The sequence below is a fragment of the Protopterus annectens genome, chromosome 5.part0, assembly GCF_019279795.1.
Source record: "Protopterus annectens isolate FY-2018-M chromosome 5.part0, PAN1.0, whole genome shotgun sequence".
NCBI lineage: Eukaryota > Metazoa > Chordata > Ceratodontiformes > Protopteridae > Protopterus > Protopterus annectens.
Genome location: NC_056735.1, coordinates 1,541,182,364 through 1,541,201,237, shown reverse-complemented (window position 1 = coordinate 1,541,201,237; position 18,874 = coordinate 1,541,182,364).

Below are 18,874 nucleotides of genomic sequence, written 5' to 3'. Positions count from 1 at the left end.
TCTGCTACCTGCTAAAGCAGGAAATGTGTACAAAAGCACACATAATGTGGGTTAAATCCCTGAAAAGGGACACATCATACATATTGCTTGCACAAACTTAGAAAGTTGATAGAAAAAAGGTCATGCATTAGCATGAATTACTGAAGGATGGAAGTCTGAAAGCAAGTGTATGCCAATATTCCCTGACAGCAGTCCTTGTGGACAAAGGCACAAATAATGGGGAGAAAAAAACAATAAAACAAGGACACTTCTGAAAAATTGCCCTCACACACTTAGAAAGTTGATAGAAAACAGAATATGTATTAGCAGGAATCTCTGAAGGATAGAAGCCTGAAAGCCAAATGCATGCCATTATTTCCTGATTGCAGTCCTCAATGACTTAAAAGAACACCACAGTACTCACTATATAACATAATTTTATATAATAATAATATTATCATTTCTTTTTTTTCTAGGCTAAAGAATGTTTATGCGTAGCTAAACAGGTGCGGCTTTAAGGTCCTCTGCTTACTATAGCTTAAGCATCCCATAGGAGATAAATGCCAATATACAGGTGAAATTTCCAAGCAAAGATAGTGTAGTGGTAAGAGTCCTGGATTTGCATGCAGGTATTTACGGTTGGAGTACCAAGACAAGCAAGTTATTTTTATATGGGAAAGTAGTGTTAAAATTAGTTTTTTTAAACAGATTATGTAGCAACTGTTTTTTGTCAACCAGGATAGTGTAGCTGGTGTACAATGTACGTGTGAGTGCATATAACATGTGAAACCACCCATGTACACACAAGTGCCCCATACGGTATAGTTACACCTCTTGCCAATATAAGGAAAGCACATAAAGGGATATCACGTAAAGTACATCATATACACATAATAAATTAAGTCAGTTCTCTAATATATTTAAAAAATTAAAAGTGAGCAATGATTATCAATGCTCAGATATTTTTTTATTTATTTATTTATTTTACATTTATTGACCGGGCTAGTCCAACTATATATATGTCCATTTTCAGTGGAGGCCAGGGGAGAAAAGCTCCAACGGTATTACAAGTAATTCACAGAAACAGGCAATACAAGGTAAAAATTATAAACACATTGAGTCAGAACATGAGATACACATGCAGACAGGCATAGTCATAGCAGGAAATTACATAAACAAAATTTAGTAGATATTTGCTATACAAATTCTAAAAATATAAGTATATAATATGGAAAAAGGTGAAAAAGAAAATAATAAAAATATTTTAAAATATATATATATATATATATATATATATATATATATATTTTACATATGTCTATAGGATGTTGTGTGAGGAGGAATTAGGGAGGAAAGGAAAAAGGAAGGTTAATCTGGGTTGTTACAGGAGCAAAGCCAGTGTTTACTGAGATGTGTTTTCAGCTGTCTTTTAAAGAGTGGAAGACTAGACAAAGATGAGATATCAGATGGCAGTTTGTTCCACATTTTTCCAACAGAGTTAGAAAAAAGGCTGTCACCTGCAGAGTTATTGGGTTTGGTAATATTAACCAGTAGTTTGTTTGAAGAGCATAATGTTTCAAGTTATTATAAGGCGTATAAAATCCAAAGCAGTAAGAACACTCACCGGAAGAGCAGCGTTCCAAAGTAAAGTTAAATAAAGCGAAAATCAAAGTGGAACGCTGTATCTTGCAAGTAAACACAACAGTATATCACCAGTTCAAAAAATCAGGAACACTTGGAAGCACAAGTCCTTTAATCAGTGAGCTATCATCACAAGTGGGGCTTCATCAGACTGTACAAAGAACAAGGTATCAGCACAGTCTTTATGTAGTCAGAACAATTAATTAATTAAAAACCTTAATTGAAACCAATCAATGGTATTCAGGATGTTTAAAAACATATAAATATAAGTAGACTAAAACATGATATAACAAACCGCTAATACAATATATGTAAATCAAATGGCTGATAGTGAATATTATAAACCTTCAAATGTGACATATTGGAGATGTAACAATATTAAAAACATATCTTACAATGCTTAGCTAAATTTAATAAGCTGACCTGTTGTTTCCAGAATTGGTCACTAGATGGTACTATATATATAGCAAGTGAAAAACGCATCTAACACACTCACTAAATATACTGAACATAACTGCCCCTTTTCCTTTTCCTCATAGTGGATACCAAGCATATATTTGATAATGTAGTTAAAGGCCAAATCATGAGGGCCTCTAGGTTAAATCCCACAGAGGCTGGCTATAGGAATGAGTTGTTGGGATTGACGGATAGGCTAGTTGAAAGGGATTACCAAATTAAGCATATCAATGATACTGCTATGGAGGTATCCACTATGAGCTAAACCTTATTTCTCAAGTTTAACAGAGAACATGATTGATGGCAATTGTGAGGAGATAGAACAAGGATATTCCAATGTTAATATACCTTTATTTTATACCAATGATGTATTTGATATTAGAGCCATAATAGAAAAACACTGGCACATATTAGAGGTGGATGAATCCATTATTAAATTAGTTGGAACTAGACCTAGGTTCTACTATAAGAATAGCTTGAACTTGAGAAGGATGTTATGCCACAAAGGCCTTAAGAATAAACATACAACATATTCTACAAACACAGTTCCTTGCCACAATTGTAACCAGTGTACCTTTATTAACACGGACACCACTTTTCAACCTCCTTTAATAGGTAAGGTTTTTAACTTTCATACAGGCACCACTTGTAGGTCTGAGAATGTTATTTACCTAGCCATGTGCGGTTCCTGTACTGCGTTTTACGTTGGCAAAACCAACAGACAGCTGAGAGAAAGAGTGAGAGAGCATGTGTATAGTATAAAAGTAGGGGATGAAAGGAATGCCCTAGCCAAACATTGCAAAGCTAGAGGTCCCTCCCACACTTTTAGTTTTTTCGTTATCCAGACTATTGATTGTAATTCTAGAGGTGGTGACATAGAAACTTTTACCTTAGAGGTTGAGACCAGGTGGATAATTAGATTGAAAGCAGATTTCACACCTGGCCTCAATGATAAGGTTAGTCTTCACCCTTTTTTGAAGAAAAGAAGACTTAGGGCCATGAAATAACTTTATGTTATGTGTTTAGAAAAGGGGCAGTTATGTTCAGTATATTTAGTGAGTGTGTTAGATGCGTTTTCCCTTGCTATATATATAGTACCATCTAGTGACCAATTCTGGAAACAACAGGTCAGCTTATTAAATTTAGCTAAGCATTGTAAGATATGTTTTTAATATTGTTACATCTCCAATATGTCACATTTGAAGGTTTATAATATTCACTATCAGCCATTTGATTTACATATATTGTATTAGCGGTTTGTTATATCATGTTTTAGTCTACTTATATTTATATTTTCCTGAATACCATTGATTGGTTTCAATTAAGGTTTTTAATTAATTAATTGTTCTGACTACATAAAGACTGTGCTGATACCTTGTTCTTTGTACAGTCTGATGAAGCCCTCACTGATTAAAGGGCCTCCTGTTACGTTTTGGTTCGGAGTTTTATTTGACTTGTGCGACTTGTGCTTCCAAGTGTTCCTGATTTTTTGAACTGGTATTATAAGGCGTAATGAGGTTAGAGAGAATTGGTGTTTTAGAAGGCTGATATAGAATTTTGTGAGCAGTTAAGAGCTGTTGATATATGAGCCTGTTAGGAAGTTCAAGCCAGCCTAGTTGTTTTAGCTTAAGACAGTGATGAGTTCTGAAGAGGGATCCTGTGGCAAATCGAGCAATATTATGGTAAGATGTAGCAAGTTTCTTGAGGTTATGTTTAGAGAGATTGGTATAAATAGGGGAAGCATATAGAAGGGTAGAGATAAGGTGAGAACTAGCTAAGGTGGTCCGAGCTTCAGGTTTAAGGAATGGTTTGATTCTATAAAGGGAACCAATCTTTTTGTTTATTACTCTTATTGTGTTGTTTATATGAGAATCAAAATTGAGATTGTTGTCAATAGTTATTCCTAGTAGTTTTGTAGTAGAATCAGGAGAAATCAGAGATTTATCAGAGGAAGTAATAGAGAAGTTAAGAAAGGTTGATTTGTGGGTAGGTGAGAACACTAGCAACTTTGTTTTCTTGGGGTTGAGGAGTAGGCAATGGTCAGGGAACCAGTGTTCAACAGTGGAAAAAGCTTCTTGGGTAAGTGACAGGAGTTCAGTCTGAGAGGAAGCAGTGCAGATTATAGTGGAATCATCTGCATATTGTATGCAAGTAGTGTTTGGAATAGCTGACTGGAGGTCGTTAATAAAGATAGAAAATAGGAGTGGGCCAAGGATAGACCCTTGAGGTACACCTAAAGAGATAGGAAGGAGATTAGATAATGAGTTTCTCCAAAGTACTGCCTGTTGACAGTTTTCTAGGTAAGATGTAAACCAGGATAAGGAAGAAGGAGGAATTGAAAGAGATTTTAGTATGTGCAGAAGAAGTTTATGATTAACCATGTCGAAAGCTTTTGAAAGATCTATGAATATAGAAGATGATAGATTAGTGTTGTTACGGTTATGGTTGATAGCGTTAGTAAAGGAGAGTGATGCAGTAGTGGTACTGTGAGAAGGTCTAAATCCATGTTGACTGTTAGCAAGTAGGTTGTTATGAAGAAGGTGGCTAAGGAGTTGTTTATGGATACATTTTTCCATGATTTTGGCTATAGGTGATAGCAATGCTATGGGACGAAAATTTGAGAAGTCATTAGAATTGCCCCCTTTGTGTAGTGGGATGATGTGAGATATCTTCCAAATGGAAGGGAAAATTCCTTCCTTTATAGATCTATTTATCAGGATTGAGATGGGATAGGCAATGGCTTTAGCTCCTATCTGCAGAAATTCTGCAGGACGTTTGTCTGCAGAGGGGATGGTGGGTTTAAGTTTATGGAGTAGGGATGAGATAAATGAGGTAGATACAGGTTGAAGGTAAAGGGCAAGAGAAGTATGTAAAGTAGGTGTGGATAATTTAGAGGTGTCAGGAGGTAGGTAATTTGCTAGAGTTTGGATAGTATTAGTGAAGAAAGAGTTGAAGTCATTAGCTATTTGTGTAGGATTCTTTGGATTAGAGTCCTGGGGTTTGGTGTGAATGACTGGCCTGGGGATAGAAGATTATTAATACTAGCCCAAATTTTGTTGGGTTCTTTTTTGGTGGTTTGTTGTAGTTGAAAGTAATAGTTCTTTTTATCTGCCAGGATGGCTTTTTTTGTACTATTTCTAAGCTCTCTGAAGTTATGGTGGTCAGTTAGGTTCTTAGTGTAACGTCATTTATCCCAGGAATTATTTCTGAGAATGATTTTTTGCTTAGTATTGTTGGTTAGCCAGGTGCTGTTTTAGCTTTGGTTCTAATAGTGCGACTTGGGGCATGGTGATCTAGCATGGATAGGAATGTAGAATTAAAGTATTCAACAACATCATTAAGTGGAAGGTATTTTAGTCGGGACCAATTACATTGTCTTAATTCAGCAAGAAACTGATCAGAGTTTAATTATTTTTTTGATCGTAGTGTTTTGTAGGTGGTAGGTAAGGCTAGGTTTGATTTGTGTCTAATGATATAAGTTAGTGAGTGGTCACTTAGATCATCTGGAAGGGTGCCTAATTGATAGGTTTGTTGGGGAGTATTAGTAAGAATCCAGTCTAAGATGGTTTCCTTATTGTTGGTTTTATTAGTTCTTGTAGGACTACTAATGAGTTGTTTAAAGCCATATAGGTTTATATGGGAGGTGGGGTTAGTACTGTTACAGGAGTACCAATTGATGTTAAAATCGCCTAAGACTAGTGTTTCTTGAGGGAGGTTGGTAGAGAGAAAATTGAGGATATGATCGAGAGTGTTGATATTGTTTCCAGGAGGGAGATATGCACATATGATATTTATGGCTTTAGTAGTATTGCCTTGGAGTTTGGAGCTAATTATTTCAACATTATTGTCAAGGTTAAAAGTCAGATTTAAAGTACTAATTTGGAGTTGTGTTTTGTAGAGAATTGCTACTCCTCCCCCTTTTTTGGTAGTGCGATCATGTCTAATGATATTATAACCAGTTGGGGTGATTTCATTGTCTTTGATTGATGGCTTTAGCCATGTTTCAGTTAAGCATAACATATCAAATTGATGGGTTTCAAGGAGGGCATGGATTTGACTAATTTTGTTACAAATACTTCCTATATTGTGATGGGCAATAGAGAGAGAATTATTGGGTATGGAAAGTGAGAGAGATGTAGTTTTATCTAGTACTTTGTGTGTTTTTGTTTTATTATGTTGTGGGCCTGGATTAGGATGAATGTCTCCATCTAACAAAAGGTGGAGGAGTTTAAGGTATTTTGATTGATGAAGTAAGTAAAAGATATCAGATATTTTCCTGGGTTTAGGTTTACTTAACTTGAAGTGAGCTAGTCTATGGTATTTGGCATGTAGATAGTTGGGTTGTGTGGTAAGGTTGGAGAGGAAAGGGGAGAGAGGTGATGTATATGTACTGGTGTACTTAGAGGGGTATGAATAAGAAGAGTTGAATGGGTATTCATAAGAGGTTAGAATGTAAGTAATTATAAGAGAAGATATAAGTGATAAGCAGAAGAGCTGTTTAAGCTGTGGAGGGGTGATTGATATACCCATTTTTGTGTGAATATAGGTTAGGAAAGAGTTAAGATGTAGTTTGAGGTATGTTGAGAGGTAGTTGTAAAAGAGAGTAGATAGGGGGAGGAGGTTTAGATAATTAGTGGGTGTGGTGTTCAAGGAGAGATTTGGGTTGGTTTGTGATATTAGGTGACTGATTGGTAAGGAAAGGATAGGGTGTGTCTACTAGTGGTATAAAGGTAGGACCACTGGGGGTGGGTGGGAATTGGGGGCAGGGTAGGGGAACAGAGTGAGCCCGCAGGGCGAATGGAGCGAGTAGAGACAAGAGAGAGCTCTGTCAAGGAAGACAATGTGTAGAGCAGGAAATGTAAGCAAGTATGTCAGAGGGTAAGTATGTGGAAGTATGTATTGAGGCTAGAGAGAGAAAAGTAGGGAAGTAAAGAGTTAGAGTGTGGTAAAGGTACCCTGGGAATTGGGTGGGAGAAGTGATAGAATAAGTCAGTAAACGTAAAAACTTAGAAGCAGTGTTGGGGCAGTAAGGTAATGAAGTTGGTGTACAGACAGAAATGCAGAAAGCTGAAGATAGAGCGCCACCTAGAGGATGGTCGCTTAGCTACAGCTAAGTATTCTCATACAAGGTAACAGGCTGAGGAGATAGTGAGTAAGGAAGTATCACAGAGAGAGAGAATAGGCTGGATAAAGGGTTAGCTAAAGAGAACAAGAAGGGAAAAATAGGAGCAAGTTGGCTGCTGGCTATCCTGGGTGGGAAGCTGGCCCAGCGAGACAGAACCATTAAATCTTAAATAGTGGTATAAAGTACAGGTAGCTGGATATACATGTACTTTATCAGTCTTAGAAGGGTTATTTTCACTCAGACTGGTAGGTGGAATCCAAGTTCAGTCAAGTTTCCAATGCTTCCAGGAGGGAAAAGGTGCTTAGCAAGTGTAACCATTGCTAAGATGTGAATGCTAAGCAGCAGGTAGCTCAGCTTAGTGGATGTGTGCACTGTTAAAGGCTGCTCAACAACTTCTTCTTTAAGCAGTATTAAAACTGGCTTAGCAGATTAGCGCACTTCTTAGCAGAGCTAAACCTTTTCAAAATGGTCCATTGATAGCAAAGAGTGGGATTATCACACTATTTAAATGGTCAGGTGGGAATACAGCCATAATCTGTTATAGTCCATCTGTGCAGATACAATGGCTGGCATAAGAGAGGGAGTGCAGTTTTGGGCGCAATGCTGGAGCATTCGGGAGTCCAGGGTCATGGTTCAACTCCTAGTTAAAAACTATGAGGAGAGACTGCTGCAGGGCCCGTACCAGGGCTCCCAATACAAAGCAGAGGCCTGGAATCGTCTCACACATGAATCGTCTCGCACATGAACTCATCAGTGCAATTGGCATCCCCCAGATTGGTGAGCAGGTATGGCACCACTATGCAAACCTAAAGTGTAGGAAGGGGGTGCTATTGGACCAGTGGATCCAAGTTGGATGGGCCCAGAATGTTCCAGTAGTGTGTAGGTATCACTATCAAGTAGTTTGCAGCAAATACTAGCCTGAGAATGTGATAGACAGATATGCATAATGTGTGTTTTTCTCCACTACAGTTGCAGTAGAGAGGGCTATGAATGTGGAAGCCCATGGCAACAGACTGCTGAGGCTGTGCTGACAGGCTGGTGAGTACAAATCTATATTGCAGTATTTTGTTAAAATAGCTAACAAGGAGTACACTGCTTACTGCTAGTAGGTATACTGTTACTGTGTGGTATGTTGTTGTAGACATATATAGAATGTATACATGTTCTTCACAGCAAATATGGCTGTGGCAGCATACATTAACTGAGGTGCATCTGTGAACAAGCTTTTATGAGAAACCGTAGATGGTGTAGCTGTAAAACGACATATAAATTAAATGTGAAATATATACTGCACTAAACTAAGCTGTGGTGTTGCAGTGGTAGCATTGTCGCCTCAAAGCAAGAGGTTCTACTGTTCAATTCTTGGCTGGAACACCTTCTGTGTGGAGTCTGCATGTCCTCCCTGTGGTCGAGTGGCAATCAAAAGACATGAGTGAATGGGCTTACCTTTGTTGAAGGATGGGTGTCGGTCTGGCACCTCGGCACCATAAAAATCGACTGCCAGTCATTAGTGGACTGGAGTTCTGCTATGGTGACCCCTAACCGGGAAAAGCTGAAAGGAAAACAACATACTGCACTAAGCTCTGAACCCTGAATAGTAATATGTAAAGTATCAATGTGTGTACCATGCACCATTGCCTTGTGTTAACCTTTGCTTTCCAGGTTGTAGTAATCCAAAGGAATAATGCACAGTACAATAACTATCTGTCATGCATGCATCACAGAATTACAAGTTCAGACTGTCTAATCAAGAGACTATTGGGCAGAAACCATTGAAACAAAAAGCAGCAGTTCCTCAGTAGCTCAGTGTGATGAGAAATAGCTTAGTTGTTAATTTTGGACACCCAGACATGGTTTGAATCCAGGGAGAAATCAGGAATAAATGTAAAAACAGTCAGGTAGTGTTAACAGATATTTCCCCACATGTTTTTCAGGTAAGTAAATGTTGCCAGTATCTGTATGAAGGGTATACTAATAAACTGTGTACAACTGTTCAATTGTCCCACCACATGCCTGCAAAGGACAGCAGGGTAGGTACATAAAATATGCACTCTTCCTGAATCATACCTCTCAACTGTACAGATATTCAGTAAATGTCCAGATATTTTTCTCAGATATTTGGTCCATTTTACATAAAGTAGTGGTGTCATGGCAAATCTGTGGCAAACCATTATAGAGAGAAGTTAGAAATTAATGATAGACATACACGTGTCAGATGTCATATCCATCAGAAAAGCCATGCAAATGCAAAACCTGTTATTTTATCAACTTTCTAAGATGTAAGAGCAATATCTAAGAAATGTCCATATTTATGGGCCTTTTTCACACTCATATGTATGGCTTTGTCCAGATTTCATGCTCTAAGAGGTTGAGAGGTATGTTTCTGATACATGTCTCTCAAGTGTCATGGTGTCACAGCTAGTGGTCACTGCTGCAAATAATCCTGGACACAGATAGGAAACCAGTTGATTTATGCCTGTAACATGCTCATATAACAGCAGTCCAGGGTATTACTCCTGTGCCAGATATGTAACCCTGACATTTATGAGTCCCCTCTAGTCATGTACCCAGAATTGTCACAGTTTGCCTCATACCATTCCAGGCTGACAGTTTAATAGGTATGATTGTACTACAGAAGCTATGGCCATAGGTAGATGTAAAGTGAAGGCAGATCCATAGAGTATTGAGCAGTACTGTTGTGGAAAATAGAAGCATAAACATTTGTTAATGGATTTTCTGTCTCCCGCCCCCTCATCTGCATCAGTAATTATTACTCATGTACTATTGGCATGTTGTGCTTCAACCCTAATGTTGGGACTTGTGTTATATTATTGTTAATATCTTTGATTGCTTGCAAGCTAACATATATTGTTCAAATACCATTGTTGTTGGCCTGTTGCAGTCAATTTTACTGGCATGCTGTTATGATGCATACTGTTGTTCCATTTATGCATGTGTTCTGTTTGCTATACAATGGTTTCAAATATGTTTTATGGGGTTAATGGGAACACCCATGCATGCAGTTATAACTAATCTTGAAATGTATTGTTCATGACTAACCGACATATTTTGTAAAACCTCAACACCATAGCGCATTTGGGAAGGCAGATCCCAGTGGATTCACCTGTCCCACCTTATCTAGCCATGGCAGCAGGCCCCAGCACATCTGGGACCCAACCCAGATCTTTCTCATCTGCTGGTCCTGTACCATGTTTAGTGGAACTACCACAGGGGATGAGGCCTGTCTCCCCAGGGAATGGGTGCAGACATAAGGCTGTCACCCGCAGTCAAGTCCGGGGTTTTCTGCAAAGCACCCTTTGATCTGAGTTTGGAGAGCAGCTGCACCAGATTGAGGGCCACCTGGCACACCTCGAAGGGTAGTCCACCCCTCCTGTTCAGCCACCAGCACAGCTATCTTTGGGGCCATGAAGGTGCAGTGGTGACTGCCCATGGGTGGGGATCTCAGTCCCACTGTAACCATATGGGGGCCCATGGGCTACGAATTCCCAACCACCCTCCCTGTCAAATGTGTTAACCCCCCTCATGTGTCATATATTGCACCCGCCTGCTGTCTTGTCTGTCTTTTATGTGTCCCTACTCAACCTACCTCCCCAGATGTACCTACAGTCCTTGCCCTACATCCCACTCTCACCTTAAAAAAAAGAAAAGGGCATATGTCCCAAAAAAAAATATTGCCCCATACATAGCTGCCCATTTCGTACATGTGTCTACTGGACACATATATTCTGGTCCAATTGGCTTGCCAACACATTTCTGTAGTCTGCACCCCTCTCACTGGGGTTTGAGTGCCCAAATTCACCTCCAAATTCTGTACAAATGAACAGTTGTTGCTTTATAAGAAATGGGCAGCTATGGACCTTCCCTACACCCATCCTGCACATCCCTAGCTATTTTTCATATTATTTTTCCCTCTGTGTGCCCCTTTTTCACCACTTTCCTATCACCCCTTTGTCTTTTCTTTTAAAGAAATTAGTGCTGGTGTAAGTGAGTAAGTGGGAATTAGAGAGTTTGCGGGCTGCTAAGTGAAGCCAACACAGATTAAGCATCTGTACAGTTAACCATGTACTGGCATTGCTTAGCATCATGCAAATCCATATAAACCCACTTAAAGCCACATAAAAGTGCTTTAATCACTCTGTTTCCATCAGCCACCGCTCTGTCTAGCAGCAAAATAATCAGCCCTGTCAAGTATCATACCCAGAACCCTGTAAACCATAGTCAGAACAATGCATCACTACAGCATTTGAGCTGTAAAGATGGCTGATGCTTTTTCAAATATATCATGCAGTAGAGTCATTCAACAATAAGAAAATGATTCTGTAGAATCAGTCAGGATTTGTATATATACATATACGCATGTATATATGTAATAATAACATGTATTCGAGTCATACCTCAGAACCATACCTTTCAACCTCTTTGTGCAAGAAATCTGGGCAAAGGCTGTCAAAATGAGTGGACAGTTGGACAAAACTAGAGTCATGTTTTAAATATCGATCTTATAAATGTAGAATGTTGCCAGATTGACAAGGTTTGTTTCAGCATAAATGTTCTGAAGTATGTGAGTTCTGAAACTGAAATGTATGTCATCATTTACTGACAGAAATCCTTAGATCATCACAGTGATTTACCAGGGAAATAAAAATAATGAAGCTGTAGAAGGAACCAGAAATATGAGCAATAATCCTGGACATTCTGAAACAATTCAGCCAGTCAAGAGGTATGCTCAGAACCCCTTAGTGCAACAAATCTGGACCAAGCCTGACAAAGTGGAGGGAGAAAGCCATGAAAATAGGGACATATCTGAAATACAGTAGTAGACAAGCTGACACAGTTGCTGCAGTAACACCCTCCTGTCTGTCCTAACATATATTCACTGAAATAGTACAAGTCCAACACTCAATTAATTCTGACTAGTTAGTCACTTAAATCCTCACATCATCCCACTGATGTATCAGAGATACACAGCACTTATAGAGGCCAGGAAAGATATACAGCTGATAGACCACCAGAAACATGCACAGTCAGATAGAAAAGGAGCCATAACATATACATCGACCCCCTCCCTACACAGGCCAAATAACATTTACACACTACACTGCTACACAATCCTGACAGTCTGTCAACAATTTCTAGAAATACACAGACCTCTCAACTGTTCAGAGTCACACAGAATGCCCAGACTTTGTCTTCATATATAAGGCTTCTTACACATAACATGTCTGGCATTCTGAAATATCACTGGGATGGTATCAGGAATGAAGGCACTAAATTATGATATACTCTACCTATCAACCTCTTACTGCATGACATCTGGACAAAGCTTGACATACTTGGGGGCAGAGGCCCAAAAACAGGGGCATATGTGAAATATTGCTGAGACAGTTGCTGGTGTAACAAGGACTGTTGTAACATATCTTTGCTGAGGGATATGGAGTCAGAAACACAGTGGATAATACCATTTACCGACTGCAATCCCCATAGTATGCTACTGATTTTCCAACGACAAAAAATATCTGAAGAACACACCAAACATGTGAGTCCAAAATCGGGCCATTCTGCAGATAGCCCTACAGTTGAGAGTTATATCAACCACATAAAACTGTCAGACTTAAAATCACACAGAAAAGCCATGCCCACACAAACCCTGTTAAGCTAGCATTAATTCAACTTACTAACAGCAATACTTACATTCTGTCCCTATGTCTGTAACATTCTCCCCAGTTTGTTGGACCATCTCCACAGTTTTCTTTGTAAGAGGTATTTCCAGCTACCTTCTGTGACGCTGTTGTTCACACACCTCCATGAAGTCCTTCTGAGAGGCAAGGAAAAAGGGCACTGCCCACATGAGGTACTCAATTATAGGAGTGCGTTGCCGTGCCATTGGCTTCAGGAATAACACCACAGCTGTTCTGCATGCAATTAGCAAGTGGAGGACACCAACCGGTGCACAAGCCATCAGCTGCTCATGAGCATTAACTACAAAAGGCAAGTTACTGCCTATGCAAAACAGATGTATACCTTACATCTCAAAGAGAGAGAGAGTGACAGACAAACCAACCAACCAACCAAGCAAACAACCAACCAACCAACTAACACATATCGGAATCAAACCAACCATACTTGGAAAAAAGAGATATGTCAAACAAGTAAGCATGTAATGGAATGCAGTAGGGAGTACGTAAAGAAGGGACATAGGAAGTTCAACAAATATGTCTCAACAAGACTTTCTGTACTGATATATTGCTGATCAGAACCCATGTCCATAGCATCTGGGTCTGTCTGCAGTGATATACATCACAGCTCAGACCCCTGAGTCACCACAGGAAAGGATGGCTCACATATGACTACTAGTGGAGTGTATGTGTTGAGCAGTACTGACTGACATTGGTGGGCCAGCTACTGGGATGTAGTAGCTATCCATATGTTAATTGTGAATACAACTATGACATACATGTTTGTCTGAGAAATGTGAGAGACCTATACAGGTTATTTGCATAGCAAACGACTGTTGCAGATGCGTGTGTGTGTTGAACTTCATGTGATATACTGTGCTCATACCATTCAATTTTCCAGTGTTATGCACACTGACCATATGTGTGCCTTATATTTGTAGTGATTTATTCATAGTCTGGCAAATCATTGGCAACCTGTGAAGACTGAAATTACAACATCTCCTTCTCTTTCTTTTGGCTGTTCCTGTTAGGGGTCGCCATAGCGGATCACCTGTTTCCATGTTTTCCTGTTCTCTGCATCTTGCTCTGTCACTCCAACCACATGCATGTCCTCTATCACCACATCCATACACCTTATCATAGGCCTTCCTCTTGTCCTCTTAACTGGCAACTTCATCCATTCCCATCCTTTTACCAATATACTCAGCATCCTTCCTCAGCACATGTCCAAACCAACATAATCCCGCTACTCTCTGGCTTTGTCTCCAAACAATCCAACCTGGGCTGATCCTCTAAAATACATATTCCTAATCCTGTCATTGCCACTGTCTCCAACCCATATAACATTGCTGGTCTCACTACCATCTTGTAGACTTTCCCTCTCACTTTTAATGGGCCTCATCTGTCACAAATCACTCCTGATACTCTTCTCCACCCTCCCCATCCTGCCTGAACTCTCTTCCTCACCTCTCCCCCACATTCATCATTACTCTTAACTGTTGATCCCAAGTATTTAAACTCATCCACCTTCGCCACCTCTACTCCCTGAATTCTCATCATTTGTCTTTCCTCCCTCCCATTCATACATGTATATTTTGTCTTAGTCCTGCTGACTTTCATTTCTCCCCCCTCAAGAGCATATCTCCACCTCTCCAGGGTCTCCTCAACCTGTTCGCCACTCTCACTACCGATCACAATGTCATCTGCAAACATCACTGTCAACGGGGGCTCCTGTCTGATCTTGTATGTCATCCTGTCCATCATCAATGCAAATAAGAAAGGGCTCAGAGCTGATCCCTGATGTAATCCCACCTCCACCTTAAACACATTTGTCACTCCCACTGCAGAACTCACTGCTGTCATGCCACCCTTTTACATATCCTGTAGCACACTTACAGATTCCTCCATTCCTCATGACTTCCTCATACAATACCACAACTCCTCTCTAGGCACCCTGTCATATGCTTTCTCTAAGGCCACAAAGACACAGCGCAACTCCTTCTGACCTTCTCTGCACTTCACTGTCATCACTCTCAGAGCAAACATTGCATCTGTAGTGCTCTTTCCTGGCATGAAACCATATTGCTGATCACTAATCCTCTCCTCCCTTCTTAAACTAGCTTCCATTACTCTTTCCCATAACTGCATGCTATGACTGATCAATGTTATCCTTCTGTAGTTACAACAGCTCTGCATGTCACCCTTATTCTTATAATTGGTACCCAAACACTTTTTCTCCACAACTCATGCATCCTCACACTTTCCAAGATTTTATTAAACAATCTGGTTAAAAACACCACTGCTATTTCTCCTAAACACCTCCATGCTTCCACAGGTATGTCATCCGGACCAACCGCCTTTCCATTCTTAATTGTCTTCATAGCTATCCTTACTTCCTCCTTGCTAATCTGTTGCACTTCCTGATTCAGCATACCCACATCATCCAACATTCTCTCTCTCTTATTCTCTTCATTTAACAGTCCCTCAAAGCACTCTTTCCATCTGCTCAACACACTCTCCTTGCTTGTGAGTGCATTTCTCTCATTATCCTTTATCACCCTTATCTACTACACATCCTTCCTAGCTTGGTCCCTCTGTCTGACCAATCTGTACAGGTCCGTTTCTCCATCCTTAGTGTCCAGCCTTTCATACAACCCTTCATACGGCTCATCCTTAACCTTTGCCACCTCTCTCTTTGCCACGCACCTCATCATCTTATAGTTCTGTCTACTTTCTTCATCTCTCTGACAATCCCACTTCTTCTTTGCCAACCTCATTCTCTGTATAATCCCCTGTACTTCCTCATTCCAGCACCAGGTCTCCTTATCCTCTTTCCTATCCAGATGTCACACCAAACACCTTTCTAGTCATCTCCCTTACTAGCTCTGCTGTAGTTACCCAGATATTCGGTAACTTTTCACTGCCACCCACTGCCTGTCTTAACTCTTCCCTGAACTCAACCTCACAATTACCCTCTTTCAGTTTCCACCATTTGATCCATGGCACTGCCCTCACTCCTCCTCCACTTCTTGATCAACTCTTGAAACTGGCCCTCCTGCATAAGATATAATTCACCTGTGCGCATCTTCCTCCACTCTTGCTTGTCACCCTATGCTCCTCTGTTTTGTTAAAATACGTATTCACCACAGCCATGTCCATCCTTTTTGCAAACTCCACCACCATCTCACCTTCTGCATTCTTTTACTTAACACCATACCTACCCAGCACTTCTGCATCCCCTCTATTCCCTTCACCAACATGCCCATTGAAATCTACTCCGATCACCACTCCCTCACCCTTGGGTACAGTTATCACCACTTTATACAACTCACTCCAAATTTTTCTGTCTCATCCATTGCACATGCAACTTGTGGAGCATATGCATAAACAACAGTCATCATTACACCATCAATTTTCAGCTTTATAAACATCACTCTAGGTTACAATCTTTTCACCTCTAAACACACTCTTGGCATACTTTTCCTTCAGGATAACCCCTACACCATTTCTCCTCCCATCTACACCATGATAGAACAATTTGAACCTGACTCCGATACACCTACCCTTACCCCCTTTCCATCTGGTCTCTTGCACAGACAATATATCAACCTTCCTTCTGTCCATCGTATTAGCTAGCTCTATCATCATACCAGTCATACTGCCAGCATTAAAAGTTCCTACCCTCACTGCCACACTTCTAGCCTTTCTCCTCTCTTCCTGCCATATGAGCATCGGACATCCTCCAGGGCATGTCTGTGAATGCAAAGGCTACTGTGCTATCAAATGACTTAAGTGTGTTACAGCAACATTAAGAAAGTGTCACAAATTTTAGCCCATTGCCCCCCATGTATGTGTGGCATCCTCCAGACATCCTGCTCTAACAGGTTGACAGGAATGACTGAGCAGGAGGAGTGTAAATAAAGTGCGCCATACTGACATAGAACAGAAATATATATCAGGTATTACCTGTGCACATGTATGTATGAGTAGGTGTACCTGTCTGCTTCATAACAACAGATATGGGATGCAAAATGTCAGGTAAATAAGCTGTATATTTTGTACACGTGTGTAATCTTAGTTTTTGTGCATCCAACAGAGTTAGATTTCTATAGCTACTGAGTGTTGCATTGCCCTGACACAGACATGGATACTAGAATAAGCATGATTATCAGGTTGTAATTGGAGAGGTGCCCAACTGTGTTATGACTTGGTACCCATGCCTACTACAAACAGCTATATGACCACCTACATAGCTGTATGGACTCAGCAATACCTTACTTGTAAAACCTGTCTCCAGCAAAGTAGAGTAATCCCCTTTGCTGGACAGCAGCAATACACAAACCACATTATTGGTCACTATATTGGCTGTACAGGGCAAAGTAGGAGCAAGCACCAACTTGACAGGAAGCCAACCTTTGTCTGAACAAGTATATAAGGTCACAGGTGGATTACAGTAAGGCTAACTATAAGTACAAACTGGACACATCCACCAAGGGCAATCACAAGGCCATCTTTACATATGTCTGCAATCTCAGAGGCAACAACCAAACCTACCCTGTAATGGTGGTCAATCACACCACATACACAGACACCATAGCTATAGCCAACCTGCTGCAGATAGATTTAGGGCAAACATTACCCCCCGGCTCACCATCAGTATAGGAGGATATGCACGTCACCCGCACCCCTCCCCTCATCATTAAGGAGCAGGTGCATACTGCCTAATCAAAGTCGACAAAAGCAAGTCTCTATGGGACCTGATAACATTTCTGTCTGTATCCTACATGAACTCAGGCATATGCTTCCAGCTCCATTACACACTGTATGCAAGCAAAGCCTGAGCATCATTGGCATCCCATCTGCAAGAAAGATGGCCAATGTAATCCCTCTGCACAAACGTGAATGATGAATGGTGGTTTATGCAATGTACTGGTCCTCACTGGGGGCAACATGACACATCAGGACCAGGAGTGCAATGTAGGTTCATACTGTGCTGATAGATGACAGGGGTATAATGTGGTTGCAAGTGGTGGCTAATGACAGGCAATAATGATGTGCTGGCTCTGTAAATAATTCTGGGCAATGTTTGCAGTCCTGTGATGTGTTTCCCTGTTTATGTTTTCCAGGTGGCATGCAGCGTCAGGTAGCATACACTGCAGAGGAGAATGCAGCTATCACTGAAGCAATAATCCAGCACCTTGCAGTGCTGTTCAGCCATAGCCAACAAAATCTGTGGAAGTGGACTGCCCTGTGGGATGTCCTTGTCCACAGAGTTAACACCTTGGGCCACCATGGCCGCACATACGATCAGGTCAAGCATCAGGCAACTGACCTGATACGTCCTGCCCAGTAAAGGGCTGCTGCTGTGGCCAGGGACTGTACTGCTACAGGTCGGGGTCCAGCCACACAGACCTCATTTACGGCAACAAAGGAGCTACTTGCCAAATTTGAGGCAGCCCCCGCACAACAGCTAACATTTGAATCACAAATCTTGGAGGTGGGTGGCACCCAACCAAGAGGAGAGGAGCATCCAGGTAAAGCTGTAGTGCACATCAATTATATCATGTAGCAGTCATACTGTCTTCTACAGAGTATCTAGATGTATATGTCAGTTCAAACTGCATTTGTGGGTGGGGTTTAGTAACGCACACAAGTGCACATCTATGATGAGGGACAGCAAATTGTGTACTATCATAGCTTGTACTGTACCTCTGCAGACACATAGCATTCATCTTGTACCAATGCCAAATGTGAGTCTGCTGACAATACCTCTCAACCACAACTACATAGGTACCTCTGGTATGGATGTGGGACAGCAGTGAGTATGGGATTGGCCTTTTGTGGCTCACCAGTACCCCAGGCATGTTAAGGTCATGATAGTGATCATGCCCACAACTGTTATTCTCAGCCATATTGTGATATCTACATTTCACTTCTGGTGTGGTTAACTGCACTGCATCACAGTGGTCATCACAGG